The following is a 27,765-nucleotide window of genomic DNA, read 5'->3' as shown; positions in this document are numbered from 1 at the left end:
TGTAGATTCCTCCAACAATTTCTGTAGCTGGTATCATGAAGCACTTTTGATTGCTAAGAAAGCTCCTAATCCTTGACAAGCTTGTACCTGAACATCCCACTGGTGCTGTATTTGCAGTTATGAACTGTGGTGTGCCACTTCAGGCATTGACTGTGTAGGGACCTCATCTCTTCTGGTCACAGTCAGCAAAGAGATAAAGCCCATTTTTGCCAAATTGGATCAGTTCTCGCTGGAGACTGTAATGTTGCTGGCATGAGGATGCTTCTTGATGCAGCCCCTGGCCAAACAGCTGAGAGAGAGTTGCTGCAGGCAGAACGGGATTCTTCCCACAGGGCTCAGCCCTTGGCGACAGCTGGTAATGCAAAGTGCTTCCTGAGCTGAGTGCAGGGGTTCCAACACTGCTCCTTTGCTCTCCTGAAGGGCACAGACACCACTTCTCTAGAGAAGCAAAACCTGACTATCTATAAGTGATTGGGAAAATATGGAGCATTTTTCCTATGAATTTAGTCTTTTTTTTTTTTGGGGGGGGGGGGAGGTGTGCTGACTGTGTGGAGGAATAAATTACAAGGAAATTAAAATTTAGGATTTTTTTTTCAAAATTGTCTCTTAGACTGTTTTACTGAGGCCTTGAGGAGTAACAAAGCTGAGTTTGTTTAGTGGAATAGATGGAAATAATCTGAAAATTATTTGGCATGCTGATACCACATTTTATAGCTGATAAATTATTTTAAATCTCTCTTGATAGTTGCAGAGAAAAAAACCCCACAAATTCCAGTGAGATTTCCATGCTTAAATATTTCTGAACCAATATACTGGTTGGTAGCAGGAAAATGATGGCTGGAAAAACTCTTGCCCAAGTGAAGACATTTTCCTAGTTCTCCTTCTAAAGGGAAGCAAGTTTGGAGCTGCAGTGGTTTTCTAGAACATACAGAACTTGTCTTAATGAATTAGCCACACTCTCTTGTGGCTTTTCTCCCTTGTAACTGTGCAGGAAAATGTGTTTGCTATGCAGAAGCATTGAGTGACTACCTCCTCCCCCAGGGAAAAAAACAAAAAGACTTCACAGCACAGTAGATTTTGCTCCTTAGTAGCTGTAATGAACCACAGAGAGCTTGTCAGTAAAAATTATGTATGTGTATATACATATACATATATATATGTGTGTATATATAACATGCATGTCTTTGTTACTGTGTGTATATAATATTTATATTTGCTATACATATGTATATGTTTAGGAAATGCATGTGTATTTATATGTATGTATAGCTTTATATGCACATGTATGAGAGAGAAATCAGAAAGTGGTCTTTAAGCTCTGTGGAAGAAATAGGAGAGAGTGCTATTTCCAATATGTGTCTCATGGGAAGTATCATTTAGCATGATTGTTGGTTAGTAATGACTCTTTTCAATGTTTGTTCACTTCTTCAAGCAAAGGTAGGACTGGTGTTAGAGCTATTACATTCTTTAGATCTGTTCCTTTCTTTCCTCTGTGCTTTATTTTCTGCCCGAAGTTTGTTGCCCCATCCAAAAAGCCTTTAGCTGGTACTTTCTGAATGCATTTGCACTCAGTTCAAAGGGTTTTGTATTTCTCTGGCAATGGTGCCTAAAATGAAGAGATCCAACACACCTTGTGATTGAGCACGCTGCCAGCATAACAGATGCATGTGATTGTTGGCAGCCAAGAAGCCTTATGAAATATCAGTGTCAAATGGTTAGAGAGACAGCATTTTTAAATCAAAAATATATGTTAGATGCTCTGGGTTTGATGACATGGTAGAGCATAGTCTAATCAGGTTGACTGAGTTATTTTAAATTTTAAACTATAATTCTTCCATGTTACTTGCATAACCTTTAGCTGTGATATTTCTGTGACTTCAAGAGTTATTTTTACTTTGGTCTAAACAAAATTGTGTTAGGAATAAGTTCAAAGGACTAATACCTGTGCTGCTTTCTTAGACCACAGTGTGTGTGATATGATATGGTATCAGTATCATGTCATATATCCTGATCCTTTGCACACATCTAGATCATGTGGAATTCATTGCAGGCATTAATTTACTTTTCTCTTTTAATATCATATATTTCTGAGTTTTCAAGTTATATTCTTTTATTTTAGATAATTTAGTTATGTCGAGGTAGGGTGACATTTTTGAGATATAACTGACATACTACTCTTTTTCCCTCTTCTGTTCCACTTGGAGAGAAAATATTTACAGGTAGAAAACAGGGACAGTTAGGTATTTATGATGGGATGCTTGTCTGTATCCCTTAGTTCATAATTACCTTTGAAATAATGTTAAACCATACTGGTTTTTATTAGGGGTTTGTGACCCAAAATCAAGTAAGTGCTTTAAAACATTTACCCTAAATAATAAACAGTAGACTTCCTTTTTTGAAAATTTTTTGGTTATCTTGCTGAGTATGAAATGCATACTCAAAATACCTGGGATTCTCTGGTTCATTATACTGCTCAGTATAATCCCATAAAACTAAGTTCCTGCCTTTTACGTTAACACATTGACATGTCTTTCTGATAATTTAATTCTAAGAGAGCTTTCTGTATTAGAAGGTGAGGAGTGTGATGGTATGTGGGAACTTGTGGTGTGTAATTTATCATCACATCGTGTTCACATCCAGATAAATGAAAGAGGGAATGTTTTTATGAAGAACTAGAAACAAGATGTTCTGAAAAGAAGATTCACAGCTTATAAAATCACTGTAATGTGATAAATTAGCACATTAAATCCAGTCCCATTAATCAATTTTAAGCTAAACACAGATAGTTCTACTTCATATTTAAAATTAATGTCTGAGGATATTTTTTAAAATCTGAGATAGTTTCATTTCAGAAACTGTCAGTATTATCCTCTGAAATCCAAAGAACTATTAAAGAGATAGGCAAGCCAGTAGATAGCAGGTTGAAGAGTCATTGAAAGCAGGCAGTTCCATATTCTTATCATAAATGTGCTGAAATGACAATAGAGAATGTCATGAGGAATTTAATGGAATTTCCTTCATCTTAAGGTTCAAGAAGGCTTCTGAGTTTGCATTTATTCTGGTTCTCAAGCATACTTAGGATGCCTGGAGATGAGAAATCACAAGACTACTTGAATACAAAGTACAAAGAGAGATAAAATCATTTATAATGCAGTGTTGATGTTTCTGATTTTAAAACACCATCATGTCAACCCCTTTTTTTTCCCCCCATCATATTAAAAAGAAAAGATATGTATTACTCTACAAGAGAGTTTTACTTTAATTCAGGTTTCATATTACGCTTTGCTTATTCTGCAACTACCTAGATATTTTCATACCAGATATGATAATTAAATTATATACTGGATGAAAGTGTATACTCAGCATTTTAAAAAATAATGAATTTTATACCCATTCAAAGTGGCAGATTCTAAGATAACATAGTAGAAGAACTTCACCAATGTCCATGTGGTCGTGTATATTTGTAAGATTCTTGCTTATTCTGTAAAGTAAGTCCAAATCTAGGATGTTTTTATATTACACTTGAACGATAAAACCTCCAAATAATTTTTAGTCATGTGTTTGTTGCTAGAGGCTCAGCCTGTCCCTCTTCTTTAAATATATAGAGAATTGGGGTTTGGTGTGGGAACAAGAGAGGTCACCCTCAAACTGAGAAAGTAGTGTACATATCAGTGTACACATCCAAACCCTAAGGATACTGGGGAGGGGCATTGTTAGGAAGAAAGTTCATCCTGTGCTTTTCTGGGGCTGACTGCCATTAATAAACATAGGCACTTGCATCAGCATCCTGCTGATACAATTGTAAGAATCTTTCAGGAAGTCAAGGAAAAGCTTTCAGACTCGTTCCTTGGAAAATACCTTCAAATGAGGTTTTGCAGCGAAACACCTCTACTGCATTTCAGCTCTTGCTCTTTTCAGCGCTGGCCAATGTACACACTATTTTCAGATGTACTGTGACAGCATATGCTCCCTCTCTTACTGAAATACTTTTATTTGATTTCAAGAAAAGCAGCAGAACAGAGCAGGTTGAAATGGTGTTCCTGTTTGGAAGTGGCAGAGCAGTATGTCAGTGTTCTGTAGGATGCTGTCTCTCTAATGAAAGTAAAGGAGAGGCTTTTTTCCCATCTCCCATAATAAAACACAGTTTTCTTAAGTTAGAAAATAATTTATATTAGTTTATAAATTTTCTATACTGCTTTTAGGGGGTGGGTGAAAATGTGCTAATTTTAGTTGAAAGGTTGAGGCTGTATCAGCAGAGATTAAAATGCTGAGATGCATCTTTTAATTCATGGTACTGACAGATGAAGTGAAGTAAGGAAGTGCTGGTGTAAAGCAGTGCAGGGCAGTGCATGGGATATGGATCTAATTCAGTGAGCCACAGATTCCAAAGGTGCTGCTGGGCTGAGCAAAGGACAAGATGCTGACAGGTAGCCTCAGCACTTAGTTCAGTGACTTCAGTGGCTGGTAAAGACTAATTTTTATTACTAGAAAGAATGTCTGGAGTAGATCTAATGTATGAACATTATATATACATATATATATATGTATATATATATATAAATATAAATCATAACATATGAACTGCAAATACAAATGAGCTAGAATAAGGTGTGAATTCAGAAAGAGGCTATTAACACTAATCCAAGACCTGAAGCTGGCATGTGCCACTTGAAAACAACCTTTTAGGTTGAGGTGGGAAAGTATCACTAAACTATGGAAAAATGATTAAGGCTGGGTTTTTGTGAAGGTTCAGGTAGCAGGGTCACCTAGAGATGTCGTGGTACTGATGATGAGGGGTCACTGGCTGCTGGTGGGACTGAGGGCTTGTACAGGGCGAAGGATGGCATGTCCAGCTTGCCCAGCATGATTGCTGGTGACAGCACTGACTACAGAATTCTGAGGTGGCATGTTATGGGTGCTGGACACTGAGAGGCCACAAGGTATTTCACTTCTTTTGGCAGTCATTCATCAAGGTGGTGAATAGCTGTCTTGTACAGGGCTGTGTATTCTTTGTTAAATGAAGACATGACTGCTCAGACATACACACTGCTATCCATGCATAGCAGCTGCTTTGGCAGTTACAGAAATTAAACACATTCAGCTGTGATTCCCTACATGAACTATTAAGTTAATCCTTCTTTTAATCAAAAATAAAAATAAGGCAAGAGGCTGTAGCACTTGGTGCTGATACAAAAGGAGACTGTGAAAGTAAAGAAAATTTAAAGAAACCAGGGAGGAGATGGAAATCAGAGATGATTGGGTTTACTCCTTCCTATCTGAAACCATTTGCTTTTTAGGGCTCCAATTTTGTAAATCACGTTAGCATCTGCTTAACCCTAACCACAGTAATAATCCCTTTGCTTTCAGTGTATTTACATGAGTAGAGATGTGCAAGAATCTGCAAAAGTAAAAAAAAAGGTAGGCATGGTGGTAATATATGTACATTCTTTCACCCAGTTATACCTACTGCTGCATGTCCAAATCCAAATGAAATAACACACAGGAACACCATGGTAGTGATAAGCATTCTAATTATTAAGTTTCCCACTGGGATTTAAGTTAGAATCTGTTGCAGACATCAAGGCTACATTCTGAAGGCAAGTCAAGTCTTGCTGTAATTGCACTGGCTCAGGTTTGTTTCCTAAACCACCTGTTTCTCTGGTTGTGCTTATTTTAGGAAATAAAGCTTATGTTGGATGGGAAGTGATCTGAAATCTTACAAAATATTCTCTGTATCTGTAAGCATTCAGGACAAAGACAAATTAACTGTTTTGAAAAAACACAGTACAGCAGGAGTAGAAATGTCATGTATACATTGGCCAGGGCTTTTTCTTTGGAAAATCTATCACATATTTAGATGAATTTTCCTGTAACTTACTAACTACTTTTATGCACCCCTATTTCAATGATTACTACATGCTTGTTTTCAGCAAAGGCTGTATCTTCCCTTCTGGCCATTGCTGCACTTCCAGCTTCCATCAGTGGAAGCTCTGCCCTGTGCTTCAGATCTATTCTGCTTTAGCATTTGCCAAAATCTTGGCAGTGGTGGTGGTTCAGCAGGGAGAGATCACTGCCTGGCTCTCTAGTATAATCCCACTAGTATAATTTTGTGGTTTTCTTTGATCCCTTTCTCTCAGCCTTTCTCATTTCTGTTGAGGCGTATTCCTAAAAAAGACAGTCATTGGGATGTGGGGTGTTGCAAAAATTCACTTTTAGGTACAGTGAGAGGCCCATGAGCTCCTTGAGCAGACCACAGGTGAGCTCCTGCCTTGCAGGGGGGTACCAGATCACCAGCAGCCTTCTCTCTGAGAGCCATTGGGAGATGCTGCTCAGACTGGGAAACTTCATGGTGCTTCATGGCTTCTGAGGCCCTGAACTCTGGCACTCCAAGTGCTAATGCAATCCCTAACACTCGATCCCCACCTGTTCATGGTCTCCATCTCCTCCTCTCAAACCTACATTCTGGCTTCCAGAGAAAATAAGTCTGTACATCAAGGCCAGACTGAAGTCATGCTGCCCTCACACCGGGAGCAGCCCCCAGTGTGCATCTGCAGGTCACTTTCTAAATGTTCCTGTCTTTGTTGGTAAGGGTTAAATCTCACTTTTCATCCTCTTGGGATTGACAGAAAACCTGAATTTTGTCTGAAGGAAACCAAGTCTTCCTGTCTTGATGTGGTAACTACGATACTGAAGTAACTAATTGCGATATGAGAGGTCCAGGTTAATTTTTCAGTTTTGACCAAAAATGTTAATATTCCTGGCATGTGGTTCTTGAGGATGCCTTAACCATGATGATGGGATAGAGAAAAAGGAGCAAGGGAGAAGGTGAGGAATCTTCATGCTGCTGAAGTTTTTCCCCAAATAGTGGTACGTACCTTATAGTGGTACAATAAAAAATTAGAGGCCAAACCCAGGAAATTAACATTTTGGAAATGTTTCTAAGCATGTCTAATCCTTTCATATCCCTTGGAACAGCATTATGAAAATGAATTCAAACCAGGAACAGCTTATGAAAATTAATTCAAGCTAGGCATATATGTGAAAAGCTGCTGAGCAATGCTACTGAAACTGAGTTACATTCTGGTATTCAGGTCTTTGGAGACCTGTACAGTGAGAAACTGATGTTTCTTTCTGGTATGAGTAACTTCAGTGTTAAATGAAACTCCAGGGGAGATTTTAGGATAATTTGGGAACTGGGCTCTGAGTTTTCATGTAAATAAATTTCTGTGATTGCTTTTCTTGAACCTTGCCCCAGTTTTTTCACGTATTCTCTTCTAATGCAGTGTGCATTAACTTCCTGTGACTCAAATTTGGAAGACTACTCCAAATAAAATAATTTAAAAAAATATTATAGCAGTATCAATGCCAGTAAGGGCAGTGGGATCCACACTATTCTGGATAGTATTGTGGAATAATTTTCACTATTTTTTAGTGAAAACTATTTATAGTTAAACTATAAAATATCCTATAAATAGTAAAACTATTTATAGTTTTATTCATAATACTGTGAAATCTATGAGAGTTCTGTTTTTAGCTTCATTGGGTGGTAAACCCCAGCCTATGACCCTCTACCTCAGCTATGGTAAAGAGCCCATATAATTCCTGAAGCTGCAGTTATGTATTGATCATTTTTGTTTTGTTACTTCTGGGTTATGGCATCTTTATTTGAGACTTTTAAAATCATACTGTTAAACTAATTAAAAATAATGCAAAGAGTTGTCCCACCACATTGATTTTGAACAAGAAAATAAAGTATGCTGATTAGTACTGAATAACTGATAAGACAGAGTCAATAACACACATCCCCACACATTTTTAATGCTTAAGACTAAGCCTTAAATTGTAGTTTTTCTCTTGGAGGTTTCCTGGAGAACATTTGCTGAGGAAATTAAATTCTCACCTTCTCCTAAAGGCATCTCTCTTTTATCAGTATGGGGAAGAGTTTGGGGACTAATTTATGCCTATATCCTTCACTTGTGAAATATGATATCACAACTGGACTGGTCAGAACTGATGGCCAGGTTAAGTTAGACCAATTAAACAGCAAAACATCAATCTGTCAGAATATACTTTAATTTTTGTCATTTCATTGTGTGGGATTAACACTGATGAATCTCATATAGTGTTTCTTTATGGTAAAATGTGATCTTTCTAAGCACATCTTAAAGAAATGCCTGTACATTCCAGTCTAATTAAAAACAACAGTTCTCCTAAGTAGCAAATATTCCTATTGAAAGACCCATATTTTACTATTTTTAAAAGTGCTTGTCTGAAACATTGAGTTCAGCATATTCTTAGGATAACTGCACAGTTAAGTTGGAGATTCTTATTGTCTTGACTATGTATATTCAAAATGTTCAGAAGCATGTCAAAAATTTGTTGCTCAGGGAGTGTATACTTGAAATCTTTGAATTTTCAGTGGGATTCATGATATATTGTATATGTCATAGGTTGGTAATACTGTAGTATTTCTCAGACTGCTGTTTAGATGCTTCCATTGCGTGATGTAAATTGATGTCTAATTCTAACTCTTGATAACATTGTTCAGTCATTATTTAGTGCTGTGAGATGTAGAGAACAAGCTGATTTATGCAAAGGAAAGGCCTGTGGGATTAAGTATGTTTTAAGCAGAGCTTAAGTCTTATGCTGGACTGCAGCATGTGTGTGGATGTCATGTTGAATGAATGTAATAATTACAAAAAAAGAAACCTTTTTCATGCTAGAAAGTCTTTAATCAAATCTCATTAACTTGGAATTTATTAAGACTCTGGAGGTTAGGGAACTTTTTCCAGTAGATTAAGAGCTGGTGAGCAGACAAATATTTTATAACATATGGAGAGCTGCAATAATTATAGCAGGCATTTGGCTCTATAGAGTTCAGGAAAGTTGGGTTTTGGAATCGTATTGGTATATACCAATTGTTTGAATATTCCATCTGTAGTTTGTAATTTAATGCTGTTATTAGAAAATAAATCCTATTATTCCTGTTGGAAGGGTGGTGCCATGTGTGACACTTCAAAGTGAATTCATATCATGCGGTCGTGTGGGACAGAACAGGAGGTGACCAGAGAATGGCACCAGATCTGAGAGAGGGAAAGGCAGTAGGAAGCTTTATATGAGCCTGCTTGTAGCAGCCAGGTGAACAAAACACAGCTGCAAATACATCACCTTCCTTCTTATCAGTTCCTTTGGGCTTTCTTATCTTCTAGAGCACCTGTGCTTTAAACACAGTCTCCTGCCAGTCTGTTTGCCTCTTGCTATACTGATTCAGGGCACCTCCCAGCAGTTGTTTGCTGCTCATTGGGATGAATCACCATGATAGTAACTGGGAGCCAGATAAAGACTGGGAGCCTGAAAGGTGAAGCTGACATTGGCTTAAGTTCCCTCGATTTTTACATAGCAAAATACAGCAAATAAAGGAAGTCTTTAAAGCACCCCTACAGCCGTTTTCATCTCTGTGACCATGAGATCCACAGTGTCTGTGCCCTGGGGCAGTGACCAGTCCCCACACCTGGGGATGCACTCAGTGCTCCTCACTGAGAGCCTTCAGTGTGGCAGAGACCTGGAGGGAATGAATTGAGAGAGTCACAGCTTCATTTCTCACTACTTTAATGAGGTTAGTGATAGACTTTGAAAGAGATCACTTGATTGATTTCTTGGCAAGCAGCCATTACAGAACTCCTCATTAGGATGTCTCTTTCAGTCTCTCCTAAATTATGGTGATCAGACAGCCCAAGTCTGTACACGACTGAGAAGAAAAGAAATCAACTTTTATATTTATTTAGGACAGAATAAAATGACCAATTTAGAATATACATTTGATTTATATCTAGGTACTGGTAGTTCTTGTTCATATATTGCTTAGGTCCATGATTTTTGTTGCTGCATGTACAGTAGAGCAAACTTAAAGAAGATTTAAAAAAAATTTTTTTTTCCTTTAAAAAGGTGGGGAGAGGACAGAATTTGGTAAAGTTCAAAAGCATGGGATCAAGTAAGACCGAAACAAGATCTTAAATTAGGTCTTACTCTCTTTCTCCCCCTTTTACATTAAAATAAATATACATTAGAAGAAATAAAGTATACCTGGGTAGTTTCTATTACTGCATTCCCCTGAATACTTCATATTTCACCACAGCACTGCAACCTAAGAGTTGAAAATGCTATTTATGGTGTAAGAAGTCACCCAGTATCCTGTTAAAAACATAAACCTGTGAAAATTGGGACATCTCAGCTATTTGGAAGTTTGCAACATGTGAAAATACTACTCTAGCTCTCCCTGCTTGCCTGTGGGTAATTTGTTGAAGTTGCACGTAGTTGATTGTCTCGTTTGTTCAAGTGCGTTGTCTCTCTGTGGGGATGCAAAACTGCTAGCACTGGATTTATAATATGAATGCTCACAAAAATATTGTAAACACACATTTTCCACTGCATTTACCCACCACTTAGGGGGAAGAAGTGGAATCCTGAGGTGAAGTAATTCTAAAAATCTCTTGCAAATAATTTCTAATGTTAATTTAAACTTTATTGGACTGCGGTTCCTGTCCACAGTCTGAATGACTACCAAAGTGTATAAAGGTCATGCAAGCAGAATTCAATCACCAGTGTATCTCTGTCTTATGCTCTTACCTAAGGATACATTCCTTCCTCATTTGCCCATTGTTAAAAACAAAGTGCCAGGCTGAATGGAACTCTGTTTTCCCTCATACTGCCTTCTAATAGTAAATGGCAAATGACTTTTGGCTAGTTTACAACTGCAGTCCCACTCACTTCATGAATATTTGTTAAAAGAGCAAGATTATTTATGGAAAGTAAGCATAGAAAAGAGATAAACTTAATATAAAAATCAAAACACACAGGTGAAATTTCAATGCCATCATCAACACAACTACCATGGAAACTGTGTTACTGTATTTTTAAAATATTCATCATTGTTTCTTTTTCAGTTAAAATAGTTCTGTTTTCTAAAGGCACAATTTTTAGGAGATATAAAGCTCTTGGCTGGCAGACCATCTGGGGCTGAGGGAGAAGAACTGAAGGATATATATAGTGAACTTTTGGACTACTTTTCCACTAGAAACAATTCCCAGTGAAGTAAAGACATTTAAATGGGGTATGGGTTTTTCATTTGCTTTTTTTGAAAAATTCTCTTGGTGGTTCTGTCATGTTTAACTGATCTGTTTGATTTCATATAAAGAGTAGCAAAAATGTCAAAAAAAGAATGCCACCATGTGTATCTCCAGAAAGGACAGAGTAGAAAAGAAGAGGTATTGTGTATTTAAAGAAAAAGATTATATGCTGTTTTTCTGGTGTATCCTTCTAAACTCGTTACCTCTCTAGCTTTGGATTCCCCCAAGGAACAGTAGAATTTCTCTTTTGCTCTCTAACCCCTCACAAGACTAGAGATGTGTGGGTCAGAGATACTTGTTTTCTGATTTATGATTCATGGCTCATGTTAACTGGTTCTTCAAATGCCCTTGTTTAAACAGTAGGTAGAAGAACAAGGGTCTTTATTAGGTAAACATTATTTATTACAAGGTGCAACAATTTTGTTGTATTTTGGAGCTTTTTGTTCTCATCCTTGAGTCCCCTGCTGTTCTTTTATGCCTACCTGAAATCATGATAAAATACAGCAGTTAGTATTTCAGCAGGTAATGCGGCTGCTACCTCAACAGCTAAAAATATACCAGTCTCTGAAGGGTTTAAAAACTGTGCTGAAATGCAATTAAAGCTGCAGAGATCTGTTGTATTTTTATCATCACAGATTAAAGTCAGGGGCGAAAATGCTAGTAGGAAAAAGAACTTCCAATATTTCAGAGGAGGAGGTCCCAGCTGTCCTGTGGCATTGACCCCATTTTGATTACAGCTGGCCGGCAGACACCAGGAAAGCTGAGAGGGTCCATCAGCTCTGTTCTGTAGCATTGAGGCTGACTGGGCTTTATAGCATTTAATTCCCCTTACTGCTAAAAAGAGAAAATTCACTGAATTGAAGTTATGGTTATAGCCTTAGCTGCATGTTCAATTTGTTCAGGACTTGGAAGTCGGTTGAATGGGACTTCATATTAATTGTTTAGGTTTTGGGAATGTGGGGCATTTCAGTAACAACTCAGTTTAGTGTAAACCCAGCTCTTTCTTCCCTCCCACTTGTAAGTTTTGAGAGCATAAGCCATGCTTTTATTCTGTTTTATGAACAAAAAGGGTGTTAATCCATGGCTTATGCTGCTCATCTCTACCCTAGTACACCTCAGCAGAGAAGGGTAAGTGGTTCCTTGATAATAAACAGATTATTTGTCAAGGTTTGGGGGGGAGGGGGTGGGGTCTTGGTGTCTGTTGTTTTTTTCCTTTAAGCAACTCTTAAGAAACAGCATCAAAGACAAGCTTTTTCTCACTAATCCTTCCCATCATCCATTTGAAATTGAGCTGTTTGAAGTGTTCCTGCAGTGGTATTTTATTAAAAAAATCAGTGAGGGCATGTTTTGAAGCCAGCTTTCTTTTTTCTTATCTGTATTAATCTTTGTACATTCACCACCTTGTGATATGTGATACGCTAATATGTAGCTCATTCTAAATGAATCTTCCTATCTTTTTCTGGTAGTATAAACAAGACAATTCAATTTTGGTTTTGTCGGTCTCTTACCTAACCTCAACCATTTATTCTACTGTTTTGAAGTACTTATTTTTCTCTGTGACATTCAAGAACAGAAGACAGGTCTTTCCATGCTTCACTGCACAGCTCTTAGGTTTATCTTCATATTTTTGATGGACAGTTACTAGATTTTATTGATCCCACTTCATGGTTGTCGTTAAGCATATCTGGAACTGGAATACTTTGTCCTCTAAAATAGAAAGTTTAATTTTAGAAGTTATTTTTCCAGTCCATTTACAGAAGTGGAGTTTCTTAATATAAGTATGTTCTTTTTATTTTTTGTGAAAATTAAACCAGTGAATGCTACACTATTGTTTTTCTTCAGTAGAGAAACAGGCTGTCACTAGAGACTAGTTTAATAATATTTTTCTGGCTGACTATGATTGCAAGAAAAATTGAGATATCCAGCAAATCTTGCAGTGGTGTTAATGTAAATTTTGGTTCTGATCACAATATTTAAATACTGGTATTATTACGAATTTTCACACTCAGAAGAGCTAATCATGCTACCCTCTGCAGCTGGGCATATACTGTGCACTGACTGTGAATGCTGTGCCAAAGTGTAATTAGAACACCGACTGAGCTGCAGAACTGCAGGAATTTCTCTTTCAAGTGGGGAAGGGATTCCATTTCTTTGGTAATTTTCCTGCAAACTACAGTATTTAAAGGGTTTTCTTAATTTGCTACTATGTCACCACTGCTTTGTTTTAGAAGAGCTTAGGAACAATCTTTTAAATGACTTGAGTGCAAAATCCATCTCTTTTACTTTTCTATATATTCACTTCTGCCCATTGCTGGGGTTTTTTTGTTTGTTCAGAATATTTGCAAGACATCATAGAAGTATTTCTTGCTTCCTTTTCAAAATCTGAGCCATAATGTAATTGATTTGCAATTGCAATCCATAAACCTAAGGCATTGCCATGCTTTAAGCTGAAGGCTGTGACACTGTAGGTTGTTCCCTCTTCAGAAATCTCCTTCCTTTGCATTTGGACTTCCTTGATCTTCTGGAACAAGATAAAGTAAAGCAATATATCTTACTTTGTGTCAATCACCACCATTCCATTTTTGAAATAAATTGCCCTTGTGAACCTTAGGTTCATTTCCTTCTCTTCCTGGCTTGTCTTTTCTAATGTTCATTCTCAAGTGTAATTAAAAAAATAAATGAAACAAATGGAAGTAAAGATGGAGGGAGATACTATAATTATGTGATGATTCCTGATGCACTTTTCATCATGCTAATAGTAATTATTCATGCTAAATCATATCCTCATTATTAATAAAGTTCTTTGTTTTGCAAGTCATTCTGAACAATTGACAATACTTATTTTTTTTAAATAGAAATTAAGAAAAATCAATATCCTAATGTGCTTCTCTGCAGATAATTAATTCCTGTGAAACAAAGTCACTAAGTACAAGTTGCTTGATTTTTTTAAATGGAGTTAAAGGCAAAATTAATATTCATCTCTATTAAACTCTCAAATGAACAAACTGCTATAGAACTGCTATTCTTCTAAAATGGAAATAAGTATACATCTATTTTTATAAGTGGTTAGTAGTCATTTTAATACTAAAAGGCACTCTAATTTAGTAGGGAAACTCACTCTAACATTGTTAAAACAGCACTATGAATTGTCATATGTAACAAACATTTCCTTACACAGTTCCCAATAGCATGGGCATTTCTATTCTCTATCACGACAGAGGTTTAAAAAAACACATTAGGATTGATGCTTCACCTCCCTCTGAAATGACAAAGCCAAACAATTAATGCAAAGTCTAACAAACTGACTGTCTCTGTGGCTGGTACAGATGCTAAAGAGAATCCCACCAACAATTTTTTTTTCATAGATGCATAGAAATAGTAACAAGGGTTTTGTCCGAGATTTATCTGGATGCCTTTATTATCAATTATAGAAATAAATACATGAACCCTTCTCACTATGAAATAATTTTCCTTCTATAGTGTGCTTTTTTACAAAACATGTCTTCCATGAAAAATGGTGTAAATATATGTACTTTGGTGAATGCTGTGGAAGAGTACAGACTATTGTTTTGGATATGGCGAGGTTTGTAAAGGGTTTTATCAGCACTCTTAACTGGCAAAGAGTATTCCAAGGGGAGGGAAGAGTTTATTCCTCACCACCAGTTTATAGTGTTTATAGTTATTTACCTGTCTTGAGGAATGGCAACTAAAAGTAGAAACATCAGGGGACTGAGACAGAAGGGTCTGCCTTTCTAAGCTGCTGGATATTGGTGGTAGTGAAGTTACTAGGGAAGTATCCTGCAATTTTCTTTGGGAGTAGAATTTATCTGGTTTTAAAAGTTTGGAGTAAAGGCATGAAAATAGTGGGTGTTTTTGAGGGCAATAACTGTGATAGAGCAGTTAAGAGAGCTCTACCTCCCGTGCACTCCGTCTGACGGGGAGTGCCCAACGCGGGAGATGCTGTGGGGGCAGCTGAGGCTGCAGCTGACTGGAGACTAAAAGGTTCTTTAATCCAGATAAGTCTGGTCTAAGGCCTCGGACTATGCCTAGCCCTGTATGTGCTCTTCATCACAGCCTTCTCATTTGTCTGCCCATCTTTTAATTTTCTCTGTATCTGCTGTATTTCCCCTGCCCCCGCCAAGCTTTATTGCTTACATTGTTCAATCAGTACATCAAATATTAAAGGTACAGCTTGAGATAAATAAAATCATTCATGCTGTTTATGTTGGCTTGGCATCAATAGCTAGCTAAAGAATACTTTTCTGAGAACTTTGTTGCCATTGGTTGATGAAGCTGCTGTGTGCAGCAGGGTGTTGATGGGTTAGATTGCTTTATGTGAGGTGGAGGCTTTTTGATTTGGGAGCCAGAAAAAATCACACCAGTTTCAACTCCAGCTAAAACAAGAAAAATATCTTTTTTGGAGAAATAGAAAGGGACAAGGTCAGAAAGAAAAGACAGAAAAACTTAAGAGTTGGTGCCTGGATATTGCAAGTAGTTTAAACACCAAGTGAATATTATGGAAATTGGGCTAACTCTCACATCATCTGATGGGATGATTTAGGTTTTTTCAGATGGCAATGAACAAATTGAAAAATTAAGATGACAAATTAAAATGGGTTGGTTGTTCTTTAATGAAAGAAGTATGCTTAGATCAAAGTAAAAACTCAAAAGGGAAATTAAAAGGTTAGCCATACATTAACAATGCAATGTTCCTTGAGATTACTTTCATCATAGTAATTTTAAAAAGAGCTTTAGTTTGTGTCTTCATGTTCATCACTGAATCTGTGTGGAGTCTTTAAGTCTCTGTGATACAGGTTGGCAAATAGGCAAAATATGGCATTTTGGTCAGTTTGGCCCCTCTGCTGTCTGCAGGAGGCAGTTTATAAAAAATTCTAGGGCTTCAGAAAGAGCTCCAGGACTTCCAGGGGACAGTGCTAGTCAAGAGAAGCTGAAGATGAGGGGATTAGCTAAGTAAGACACTGATATTCTGCCAAGAAGTGATCCCTGGAAAGGAGAACTAGGTGAAGGGGGCAACAGAAAAACTTAAGGACAGAAAGCAGCCTCAGGACTAACTAGAACTCATCTTTTTTTCTAATTTATTTATGGTATCATACTGGTGGTATGATGCATACAACAAAATAAATTAACAGTGTTTGAATGATATCAAGGTGTCGGTATTTTGGAAGTCCAACTGTACCTTGCTTTCTTGGATTATTGGGGAAAGCTGCATATTTATGCATGACAGTGGCTGTGTGTATGTGTACACAGTGCATGATATAATGTATAGACCTTTAATATGTAAATATCAGGTAGCACTTTCAAATATGTTAATAATGTGTTAAAATGTATCCATAAAAACATGTTGCATTTTTCTCACTATAATTAGTGGTTCATGTTGCATTTTTCTCACTATAATTAGTGGTTATTGCATATTAAGTGTTGTATTCTTACTTTCACCAATTTAGTGCATCAACCAACAATTTTCCCACATGCAGATGGCTTTCTGAGTTCCACACCATGAGTTATCATTTACTGTTTCTGAACTGTCAAAGTATGAAGTGAACACAAATTTTAGTTTGAAGAAGTTTGACCAACTGAAAAAGAATATACAGAAGAAATCTATGAAAAAAATCAGAATATGTATCTGTGCTTGCACGCCCAAATGTCAATTTTGGTTTAATAAAGAATTGTCCATGTGTTAGGCAGCTGGCCATAGCAGTCCCTGCAGTTTAAAAGATTAAACTTACTGTGAACACATAGGCAAGACTGAAGTTGGGGGTTTTTGTGATTTTGTTGTTTTAATTTGGTTTGGTTTGTTTGTTAGGTATTTTTTTTTGCACAAGTTAGTATGGGTTTTTCGACAGTTGTTCCATTGGAAATCACATGACCATTTCCAGCTCTAAAATTGAAATGGCAGTAGCAAAGAGCCAAGCATACAAGATTTACAAATATTTAGCCAGCAGAACTTTCACAGCCAGCTTTGGGAGAATTCAACACAAAGCTTTGGTTCTTTACAAACACAGTTTTAATTTTGGCCAGGATTATTTGTGTGGTTGCATTTTGTGTTCCAGTAAGAATGGCTTTCATCAGTTTTGGATGTTGTTAAGTGTTTCCTCTGGGTTTGTTTGAATGATCATCTTTTAAGATTTTTTTTTTTTTTCAGCAGGTATGTTGTAGTTCTACAAATACACTGACTGCAAACATGGAAGACTGCAGGCTTGGAAGTAAAATTCTGAGAGAGAATAAAAATGCAAAAGGCAGAAATACTTAACCTTGAAGAATTATTAAGTGAGCTGCCAGTCATATTTGTGGAGTACTAGCAGAGGGATCCTGACAATGATTTACGAACTTTCACATAATTATCATTGCTGTGGATTCTTTTTTCCCTTTATTCAATGCAGCTCTTTTATTTCTTTCATCCCACCTAGGATTCCTCCTCTGAACATGGTTTGGTGAGTCATTGTATATTGTGTTTCAATAAGAAAAATGGCATGCTAAAGAAGAAAGAAAAATAATTTGAAAAAAGACACCCAAAGGATTGTTTTAATCCAAACCAAATTGTTTTAATCAAAATTGTTTCCACTTTTGCAATAAGGAGGAACAAGAATAGCTTGGAAAGAAATGCTCTGCTTATGTTTGTGTTTGAAGACCATAATAATCAATACTAATTTTGGACCATACTTTTGATGATCAGAAATGATCAACAAGATGACTGACTTCTTAATTGTCTGGCTTTAGCATAAGCTATTGCAGATCCCAAGGCTTGTATTAGTTTCTTTTCTCAGTTTTCACTAGGGTAGATATTTTTATGCTGGTTTTATGTGGATATTTTGCTTTGAATTATGACATAATTTAATGTTAAGAGCAGGTCAAAGAAAAGTCCATAAGCAACTTTATTTGCTAGTAGAGACATAGCCTTCATGTTTTCCCCTCATGTGGTGGCACAACACAAGGTCTCAATTGCCCTTCCTGGTTATTTAACATTCTTTTATACCACTATCCCAGGCCTCCCAACAGGAATAACTTACTTGGAACCACTTAATTCTTATCATCTCGGCAGTGTACAGCATTTCAATATGCAGGCCCCTCCTTCATCACCTCTGCTTGTCAAGCAGCAGGCGTGCAGCACATGCACTTCCTGCTGCTCCAGAGAGCTCCTGCTTGGCAGTGGCCTGTGCAAGGATCCCCAGCTCTGCCTCACTGGTCACTGTGCAAGGATCCCCAGCTGTGCCTCACTGGTCACTGTGCAAGGATCCCCAGCTGTGCCTCACTCATCACTGTGCAAGGATCCCCAGCTGTGCCTCACTGGTCACTGTGCCAGGATCCCCAGCTCTGTCTCACTCATCACTGTGCAAGGATCCCCAGCTGTGCCTCACTGGTCACTGTGCAAGGATCCCCAGCTGTGCCTCACTGGTCACTGTGCAAGGATCCCCAGCTGTGCCTCACTCATCACTGTGCAAGGATCCCCAGCTCTGCCTCACTCATCACTGTGCAAGGATCCCCAGCTGTGCCTCACTCATCACTGTGCAAGGATCCCCAGCTCTGCCTCACTGGTCACTGTGCCAGGATCCCCAGCTCTGCCTCACTGGTCACTGTGCCAGGATCCCCAGCTCTGTCTCATTGATCACTGTGCCAGGATCCCCAGCTGTGCCTCACTGGTCACTGTGCCAGGATCCCCAGCTCTGTCTCATTGATCACTGTGCCAGGATCCCCAGCTCTGCCTCACTGGTCACTGTGCAAGGATCCCCAGCTCTGTCTCATTGATCACTGTGCAAGGATCCCCAGCTCTGCCTCACTGGTCACTGTGCCAGGATCCCCAGCTCTGCCTCACTGGTCACTGTGCAAGGATCCCCAGCTCTGTCTCATTGATCACTGTGCCAGGATCCCCAGCTGTGCCTCACTGGTCACTGTGCCAGGATCCCCAGCTCTGTCTCATTGATCACTGTGCAAGGATCCCCAGCTGTGCCTCACTGGTCACTGTGCCAGGATCCCCAGCTCTGCCTCACTGGTCACTGTGCCAGGATCCCCAGCTCTGCCTCACTGGTCACTGTGCAAGGATCCCCAGCTCTGTCTCATTGATCACTGTGCAAGGATCCCCAGCTGTGCCTCACTCATCACTGTGCCAGGATCCCCAGCTCTGTCTCATTGATCACTGTGCCAGGATCCCCAGCTCTGTCTCATTGATCACTGTGCAAGGATCCCCAGCTATGCCTCACTCATCACTGTGCAAGGATCCCCAGCTGTGCCTCACTCATCACTGTGCAAGGATCCCCAGCTGTGCCTCACTGGTCACTGTGCAAGGATCCCCAGCTCTGCCTCACTCATCACTGTGCAAGGATCCCCAGCTCTGTCTCATTGATCACTGTGCAAGGATCCCCAGCTCTGCCTCACTGGTCACTGTGCCAGGATCCCCAGCTGTGCCTCATTGATCACTGTGCCAGGATCCCCAGCTGTGCCTCACTGGTCACTGTGCCAGGATCCCCAGCTCTGTCTCATTGATCACTGTGCCAGGATCCCCAGCTGTGCCTCACTGGTCACTGTGCAAGGATCCCCAGCTGTGCCTCACTCATCACTGTGCAAGGATCCCCAGCTGTGCCTCACTGGTCACTGTGCAAGGATCCCCAGCTCTGCCTCACTCATCACTGTGCAAGGATCCCCAGCTCTGCCTCACTCATCACTGTGCAAGGATCCCCAGCTCTGTCTCATTGATCACTGTGCAAGGATCCCCAGCTGTGCCTCACTGGTCACTGTGCAAGGATCCCCAGCTCTGCCTCACTCATCACTGTGCAAGGATCCCCAGCTCTGCCTCACTCATCACTGTGCAAGGATCCCCAGCTCTGTCTCATTGATCACTGTGCAAGGATCCCCAGCTCTGCCTCACTGGTCACTGTGCAAGGATCCCCAGCTCTGCCTCACTCATCATTGTGCAAGGATCCCCAGCTGTGCCTCATTGATCACTGTGCCAGGATCCCCAGCTCTGCCTCACTGGTCACTGTGCCAGGATCCCCAGCTGTGCCTCATTGATCACTGTGCCAGGATCCCCAGCTCTGTCTCACTGGTCACTGTGCAAGGATCCCCAGCTGTGCCTCACTCATCACTGTGCAAGGATCCCCAGCTGTGCCTCACTGGTCACTGTGCCAGGATCCCCAGCTCTGTCTCATTGATCACTGGTCACACAGAGCTGAGATGGGCAGGTTTTCTTACTTCTCCCCCAGTTTTATGCTATGGTCAGTTTCTAGTGGCTTTGAATCTTCTTCTTAGCTCCTGTAAATTTATTTTGTCCTAAATATAATAAAATAGGTAACACATAATCTATTCATGTCACGTACTAAATCTTAGCAGGAAATCTTTCAAGGACTCTGTAAACAATTCAGAGGCTATTGTTGGTTTTTTTTTTTTTTTTAAATGTGTAACATACCTTTCCATTTAATACCTAGCCCATTTTAATACTTTCCAGTTACTCTGTGTTTGAGGGCTCTAACATGTATTTCTTTTTCAGCTTTGGCTGAAATTTTGCCAAAGGGTTGCACTCTTTTGCAGTGAATACTGTGCAGAGTTGTTACAGAAATGTTTCAATGTGCTTGAATATGCAATATATACAAAGTCCTGGTGGGATTTGTAAATTATTGCCATAGAACAACTGTGAGATGCAGGAAAAGTGGTGGAAAAAGAAAAGCTAAAATCAGGATATTTGGAAGAAAAGGGTGCTGTGTAATCTTAATACTACTTTCTACCATATCCCCTGTATTTATAAGCTCTCCAAATGCCTTGCAGATCCAATGAGGGAGTGTTTGTGCATTGTGTGTGCAAGTTTCTACCTTGCCACTACTGTCCATTGCTGTTGGCATCCCTGTGAGGCAGATAAAATGTGTTTAACTAAGGTAGTGATCCTCAACGATTGCAGCCCAGGTATGCCAGGTGGTATGTGCCAGATGGCATTGCCCTGATGAGGGGAGTCTTCCAAATACCCAGCTCTGAAAGATGGGGGAAACATCAGGGACAGTGTTAGAATGATACAGTGCCCCTGAGCAAGTACTCCCAATACTCTTTGTTTAAGTATGTCTTGGTTTGAATCTTATCAGAGAATTTGTAAAAGTCAATTCATTTTCTTCGTATTTCTTACAGAAGTGAAATCTCCTGTATGGTATAAAAAAGGCCATACAGCTTCAAGCATATAACTAGCCTTACTGCCTTCAGAACATTAAAATTACACACAGGTTCAATTACCTCAATGATTTAAGACTTTTGATTGTTTAACCACCAGGGAAACATTTCCAATACTTACGTATCTTTGCTAGGCTGTGTGGAGTGATAGCACAGATAAACACAAGACAGTACAATTCACAAAAAGGACTGATAGATCATTAGACTCTTTACAAAGCAATAATTGATTTAAGTGGTAAGCCCAAAAGCTTAATTGTCCTTGGATGTTCTGATCAATATTGCCAAAACCAACTGTTTCTTCAAGTAGCTTGAGCATAATGCCACAGCTGAGGTTGTTAGTGCAAAATTGAAACAAATATTATTCCACATAAAGAAGAGAAAGATGGAAAAACAGAGAATTCTTGAAAATAATTTTTTCCTTAAATTTAGGGAAAAATACAGTTAATTCCCATTGCAACCAAATTCTTACAAGCTTTAAAAAATTGGTAAACACCAGTAAAGATGATAGACTGAGTGGATAGATACTTAATGAATTTTTTGAAGGGAAGGGGGAAAGTGAGCTGAAGAGGTGTGGTTTGTATCCAAAGAAACTTTACGACTGTGTTCTGGGGGATTTGATGCCATGTCTTTTTATTTTATGTCATTGAGTAGCTTTGCTGCAGAGGTGAACTCTTCATCTGAGCAGTCTGGTACTTGCTGAGCTGTTGCTGAGCTTTCAACATCTGACATTCTCAGCATGGAGCCCTGATAGAACCAGATCATAGCTGTGTGAATTCCTCCAGGCTTTGTTAGTGTGACCTGTTTATCCATCATTTTCTTCCTGCCATTTCCTTTGAAAGTGACTTTTTGTTCTTAAGTTCCAATTTAATTATTTTATAATGCTAGCACTAAATGCATGCCCAGTCAACCCTAAAAGCATAACATAATGCTAACCATTAAAAATTAAACTGCTTTTCTGTTTTGGCTTTTCTAATTCCTGCAGACACTAGAAGTTTCAAACTACATTAATTATGCTTATGCTAATTGCAACAGAGTTGCACATTTTTATGATGTTGCTTGAGTTCTCTCAATATCGAAGCTCCCTCACTTAAGCTTTCCCAAATAATTTAAATGATGTTGGATTAGAATTTCAATGTCTCTTCTGTTTTCCTTTTTCTTTATTAGGATTGGTCACAAATAATTTGATTATGCTAGAGCGTGATTTTGGTCATTATTAATTGACCCCAAAACATTTTCCCACAAAAAAAATTGTCAGTATTTTTGCAATGTGAATAAGGTGATATTATCTTAATGAATTTGCCTTTCATTTTTATTCTTGTGGAGTTCACTGTGCACCTTGAGAGATATCTCTAGTGCAATTGTTAGTATAGTGAACTAGATTGCAGTGAGAAGAAGTCAATTCAGCATCTGTCTTTCCTATTTTGCCTACACAGTAATGCACACCATTCTGCTACTTAAGAAATCTCTGGAGTATGATATAAACTTAGATTTAATGACTTGGAACCTGCTGTTTCAACTGATACTCTGACAAGCTCCTAGCCTGCTGTAGTTTATGCAAGACTGGTTGCTTTTTATTTCAGAGTATATGATATCACCAAAACATTTTTAATCACAAACTTCAAGGTAAAACTAGTGGATACAGCAATTTCTTGAATTAGAGTCCAAACCCACCAGAGTTTAACCTGTCCCACTAAAGTGTGCTTCAGTGTTTTATTAATTTCTGCTTTCAGCTTCTCTTAGGCTTCACTGTTTTCTGGGAGGCATTTCTCTTCCTATGACACTTACTAATGCTTTATGATAACAAATGTGTGACATGCATCAGGAAAAGCAATTGATTTTGTAACTGAAGTCATTAAGCATGTCCTATGCTCCAATGAGTTACAAGGAGCAGACAGTGAGACGTTGCTATGAATGTCAGTACATCAGAGTTGGATCTTGGTTGCCTAAGTCTAATCACAGATGTGTCCATGTGAACTATAGAAAATTACTCTTTTACTGAGATCTGGGTGTTGTGGCTTTTTCTCTCAGTGTAGGGTGTCCTTGAGTAAGGCTGTGCTTCCTTGTTAGGGCAGTTCAGCTAAATTCTGCAATAGCACAGGGTAAACGACTTTTAGTTTATGTGATTAAAAAAAAAAAAAATCAGTTTCACTTCTTAGCAAAAGCAGGGCATAGGCTATATGTAGCATTCTTAAACATTCTGAGCTTATTTTGTTCCATCCATTCTGGAACATATTTAAATCAGGGAAAAGTTCTGCTTAAAAAGAGATTTTGCAGTCTTTTTAGTAGAGATGATTCTGGGTTTGGGGCTACAGTCATTGATTGTTAAAGTAACAGTTAAATGAATACATTAAATAAACATGGTTAAAGCATTGTGTCTGGCTTTACACATTCAACTAATTAGCATGTCAATTAAAAATTGATGGATTTGTTTTTTAATTGCAGGGCTCTTAGCATATTTGTCTTTTCCCAGTAATTTACTAGTCAGGTATCTTCTCTTTGAGTATTGTTCATTCAATAAATTTCAATACAGGTGGATTACTTTAGAAATACAAAGCCATATTCCCCCTCAGAGCACTTGTCTGTGGAAGCTGAATGTTGGCTTCTGTTCTGGAAGGCCTGTGACTGCCAAAACCATTCATGGATTTGGATTTCTCTCCTGACCAAACTAAGACTGCCAGGAGAATGAGGCAGCATCTGTAGGTGCCTTGCACAGCCTGTCTTTGGAAACTTGAGTTAAAATTAGTCTCTCCATGCCTGATGTTTTTTGACAAAACCAGGAGGCCAGAAATTACAAGCATATGAGTTATAGTATGTTTTCTTTTTAAATTATAAAACTCAAGGCCAGATTAATTCTGTTCTCCTTGTCCTTGTTTTTTGAGGGAATTGTTTGGTCATTCATACTCTAAGAAGGAAAACCAAACATTCTGATTTACAATAGTGTGGGTTGTAGTTCTATAATTAATGTAAAAAGGTAACCTTGCTTTCTAGGCTCAGGGTATATGGGATTATAATACAATCATTTATGTTTGTGTGTCTGATCAAATCTTTCTTTTAGTCTACTTCTTGAACCTGGTTAGAAGCTGATGTGAGATTTTTTAATGTTATTTATTATAACAAATAGTTAAAAATTGAAATATAATTTGAGTTTCATCACTGCTTGTAATCTGTTCAGGAACCTGTAACAGGAGTTTTAACACTAATTGATGGCTCTGGTCTAGCTCACCTCACACGGAATACTACTGTTATTAGAATGAATAATGACAGTAGCAGAATATATATTACTCTTTAACTGTAGTATATTGGAACTTACTGCAAGTGCCCATATGTACAGTACCACAGTTTTATTTTTTCCTTAAGTTTTGTGGAAGATCTAATGATGGCAGGACTAATGATGTATTATTCCAATATGCTTGGAATCTTAGGAAAATGATTTTTTTTTTCCTTATGCTCTACAATGCTACATTAAAAAAACCCCTCCAACTTTCAAGAATCTTTCAAAGGCTTGAAAAAAAATGCATTTCAATAAGAAGTGATGTAACTGTTACATTGATGGTGTGAACAAGTGATGTCAGAAAAATATCCTCCCTTAAGTCACTGTTAAATATCCTGTGTAAGTTGTATTCTCTCCCTTAGCCTGTAAGCTCAAGATAAGTAGTATCTGTTTCAGTAAATATGCCCCTTTTTATTATATTCTACTTTCCAGATAGGTTTCAGCAAGGTTGATGTGGAGGAAATACTTCTACCAGGTATTAAGGCAGGTTATGCGTTTATTTTGGGTTCAAAGAAAAGGAGATTTGGTTGCCATTCTGGTCAATCTAATCTTTAAATTACCCTAGATCTGGAGAATCTATTGATTTTTTTCATTATTCACACTTGAGGGGTTCAGCACTTACTGCAGTGAATTTTGAAATGCAATCCCAAAGGACTAAAAATTTGCAAGTTTTGCCTCTACTTTTGACTGTAACCATAAAAAATGCAAGACAGTGCAAAACCTGGGCATTGCAAAATCATAAACAATTTCTGTTTCTTATGTCCTAAGACTGTAATCATATCCTAGCAGCCGTTGTATGACCTTTCCCAAAATGCCAGCCATTTTTTGTTTTGGAAAGAAGTTAACAGCCATGGTAAGCCTCCAGACACAGTGATTTTGCAGTCCAGCTGAGCCCCTCTCTGCAAATACCTGTCACTGCTTCCCAGTGCAGGGATTTACAATACTGCACCACCTCCACCACCAAATCCTGTCCCAAGACTTTCTGACCATACTCACACACCTTGAATTACTCTTGCAGTCTCACTTTCTGGAGCTGTTCTCTGAAAACCCAGCTTCCAAATAACAAGCTCTGTGGGAGACTTATTATTGCATTTTGCTCCTTCTGGTAATCCAAACAATAAAATTACCTTCCAAATTAGACAGTTATAGAATCATCCTAGATATCTCCTTGGACTACATATTACCTCAAACATGCTGATGAATTTTTAAAATGTACTCTGGTGTTTTTCCAGTTTTTGGTTTTCCACTGACCTGGAAATTGTATGCAGATATTCCTATTTCTTGTAGTTTTTCTTTGACACAAAAAACATTGACATTTTCAGACTGTTTATCATGAAAATGCATCATGAATGTTGTCCTTGATGTCCTTTCTGACTGATCCAAGCTTGTTTCTTCTGCACATTATCTTATTTTCTTGCAGCTGTGAAACATACACTAGACCTTCTCATTCAGTGAAAAAGCCAGAGAATTGCATTTCCTTGTCAGGTTGCATTGCTTCAATCAGTGCAGCACATATAAACCAATTTCCCTTCATTCTTTTAACCCTTGCCAAGTCAAGTTCGTAATGATTTTTTTGATGCTGCTCATCTTCAGGCATTAATTCACTTCATTTTCCATTGGCAAGGGAGAAGACTTTTACAAGCACCACTGACTCTGTGGACAGGTGATGGTGTTGAATTTCTGCAGTGTCAGCAAGTGTTTTCTTCAGTCTTTGTAGGATCTGTAAGATTGCACAGTAGGTTTATATTTGCCATGCCTTTGCTAATTTCCATTGTATTACAGAAAACTCCACCATTTTCCTCACAGACAGTATGAGGGTGGTGTAGCACTGGGTCGCCCGTCAGTATTTGAGGAAAGGTTTTTCAGAGAGGAAGGATTAGAGATTTTTGCACTTTACAATCAGAGCTACTTATGGATGGGCTGGAGTTGTAGCATCACTTTTTATGGCTTTCATAGAATCATGAAATCATTTAGATTGGAAAAGATTAAGATCATGGATTCCATCAATTAACCTAATGCTACCAAGTCCACCAAGACTTTGCAACACTTTTGCAGTATCTCTCCATTAGAACTGTGATTTGATCTTTACAGATGGCTCAGAGTATCTGGCTTATGCACACTGTGAATGAGGGAGACCACACTTGAATAACTGAGTTCATATTAAGCAGATTTTCACTGGTTTGAGATAAATATTTTAATTTTGTGTAGAAGCTACACTCTCTGGTGGAGACCTGAAATGTCAAATTTATGCCTCAGATGAATTATTTAATCTGTACTGCTAGCATCTGAAAAGTTACAGTTTCAAGGGAAATAGGGAAAGTGTAAATAAGCAAGTAAACAAAATACTCAAAATACCTTTTTTTAAAAAAGAAATTATCACCCCAAATTGTTTTCATTTCATTTTCCTACTCCCTACAGGGTTCTTCTGACTGCCACAAGTCAAGTTACTTCTGTTTTCTCTATATGTTAAAAGTCAGAAAGGCTTTTGTTCTGTGAACAAGAGTTACATGTTTTGCTTTTGTTTGTTTGCTTGCTTTTTTCACCTTCTGGTGCAAAAAGCTCTTTTTCCTTAACTCAGCAAGTAGAGGGCTGAGTGTCTCAAAAACTCCAGGGTTTGCAAATTAACAGGTGCATCTTTGCAAGAAATCCTTATGCATACAGGGCTGTATTTAACATGATCCTGTCATTTAAATCAAGATTACACAAGGAAATTCAGAGAATTATTTAAGTATCTGTTAAACTTTCTAAGTCCTTTGCTCTTTGTGGTACTTCATGATGTTCTGATAAATATCAAATTAGGAAAACATTCACTCAACAGAGAAGAAAGTGATTCTCATGACTAAACAGATTAACAAAAATGTCATAAGATTGTTGATACACGCAGCAAACAATCATCAATGACATTCTCTTTTAGAGGGACTAATTCTGATTAGCCATTGTTTACAACTGCTGGGCCTCCACCATATTGGTTATTTTATTCATGTGTTAAGAATAACCAGGAGTGCTCAGAGTGCGACTGAAATTCCAGTTTGCTCTGCAAAAATAATAGAACCGAGGACTGAAAATTACAAATGGGATAACTGGAAAATTTCAGTAGGACTAAAGAAAACATTTAAACTTTAGCATGTATTATTAAAATATTCCTCTGATTGTGGTCAGATTTAATTGCAGTATTATGTGTGTTGAAAATCAAGGGCCTGGAAG

The 27,765-nt window shown here is 38.3% G+C and overlaps 1 long non-coding RNA gene across 2 annotated transcripts in view; it reads left to right on the top strand.

Annotated features, from left to right (window-relative positions):
* LOC125330461 overlaps window positions 1–27,765 on the top strand; it is a 100,400-nt gene that overhangs the window by 27,321 nt on the left and 45,314 nt on the right. The gene's annotated exons all lie outside the window — the stretch shown is intronic.

Source organism: Corvus hawaiiensis, chromosome 9 (assembly GCF_020740725.1).
Source record: "Corvus hawaiiensis isolate bCorHaw1 chromosome 9, bCorHaw1.pri.cur, whole genome shotgun sequence".
NCBI lineage: Eukaryota > Metazoa > Chordata > Aves > Passeriformes > Corvidae > Corvus > Corvus hawaiiensis.
Note: the sequence above shows the minus strand (reverse complement) of the source record. Positions and strands in the feature narration are given on the sequence as shown.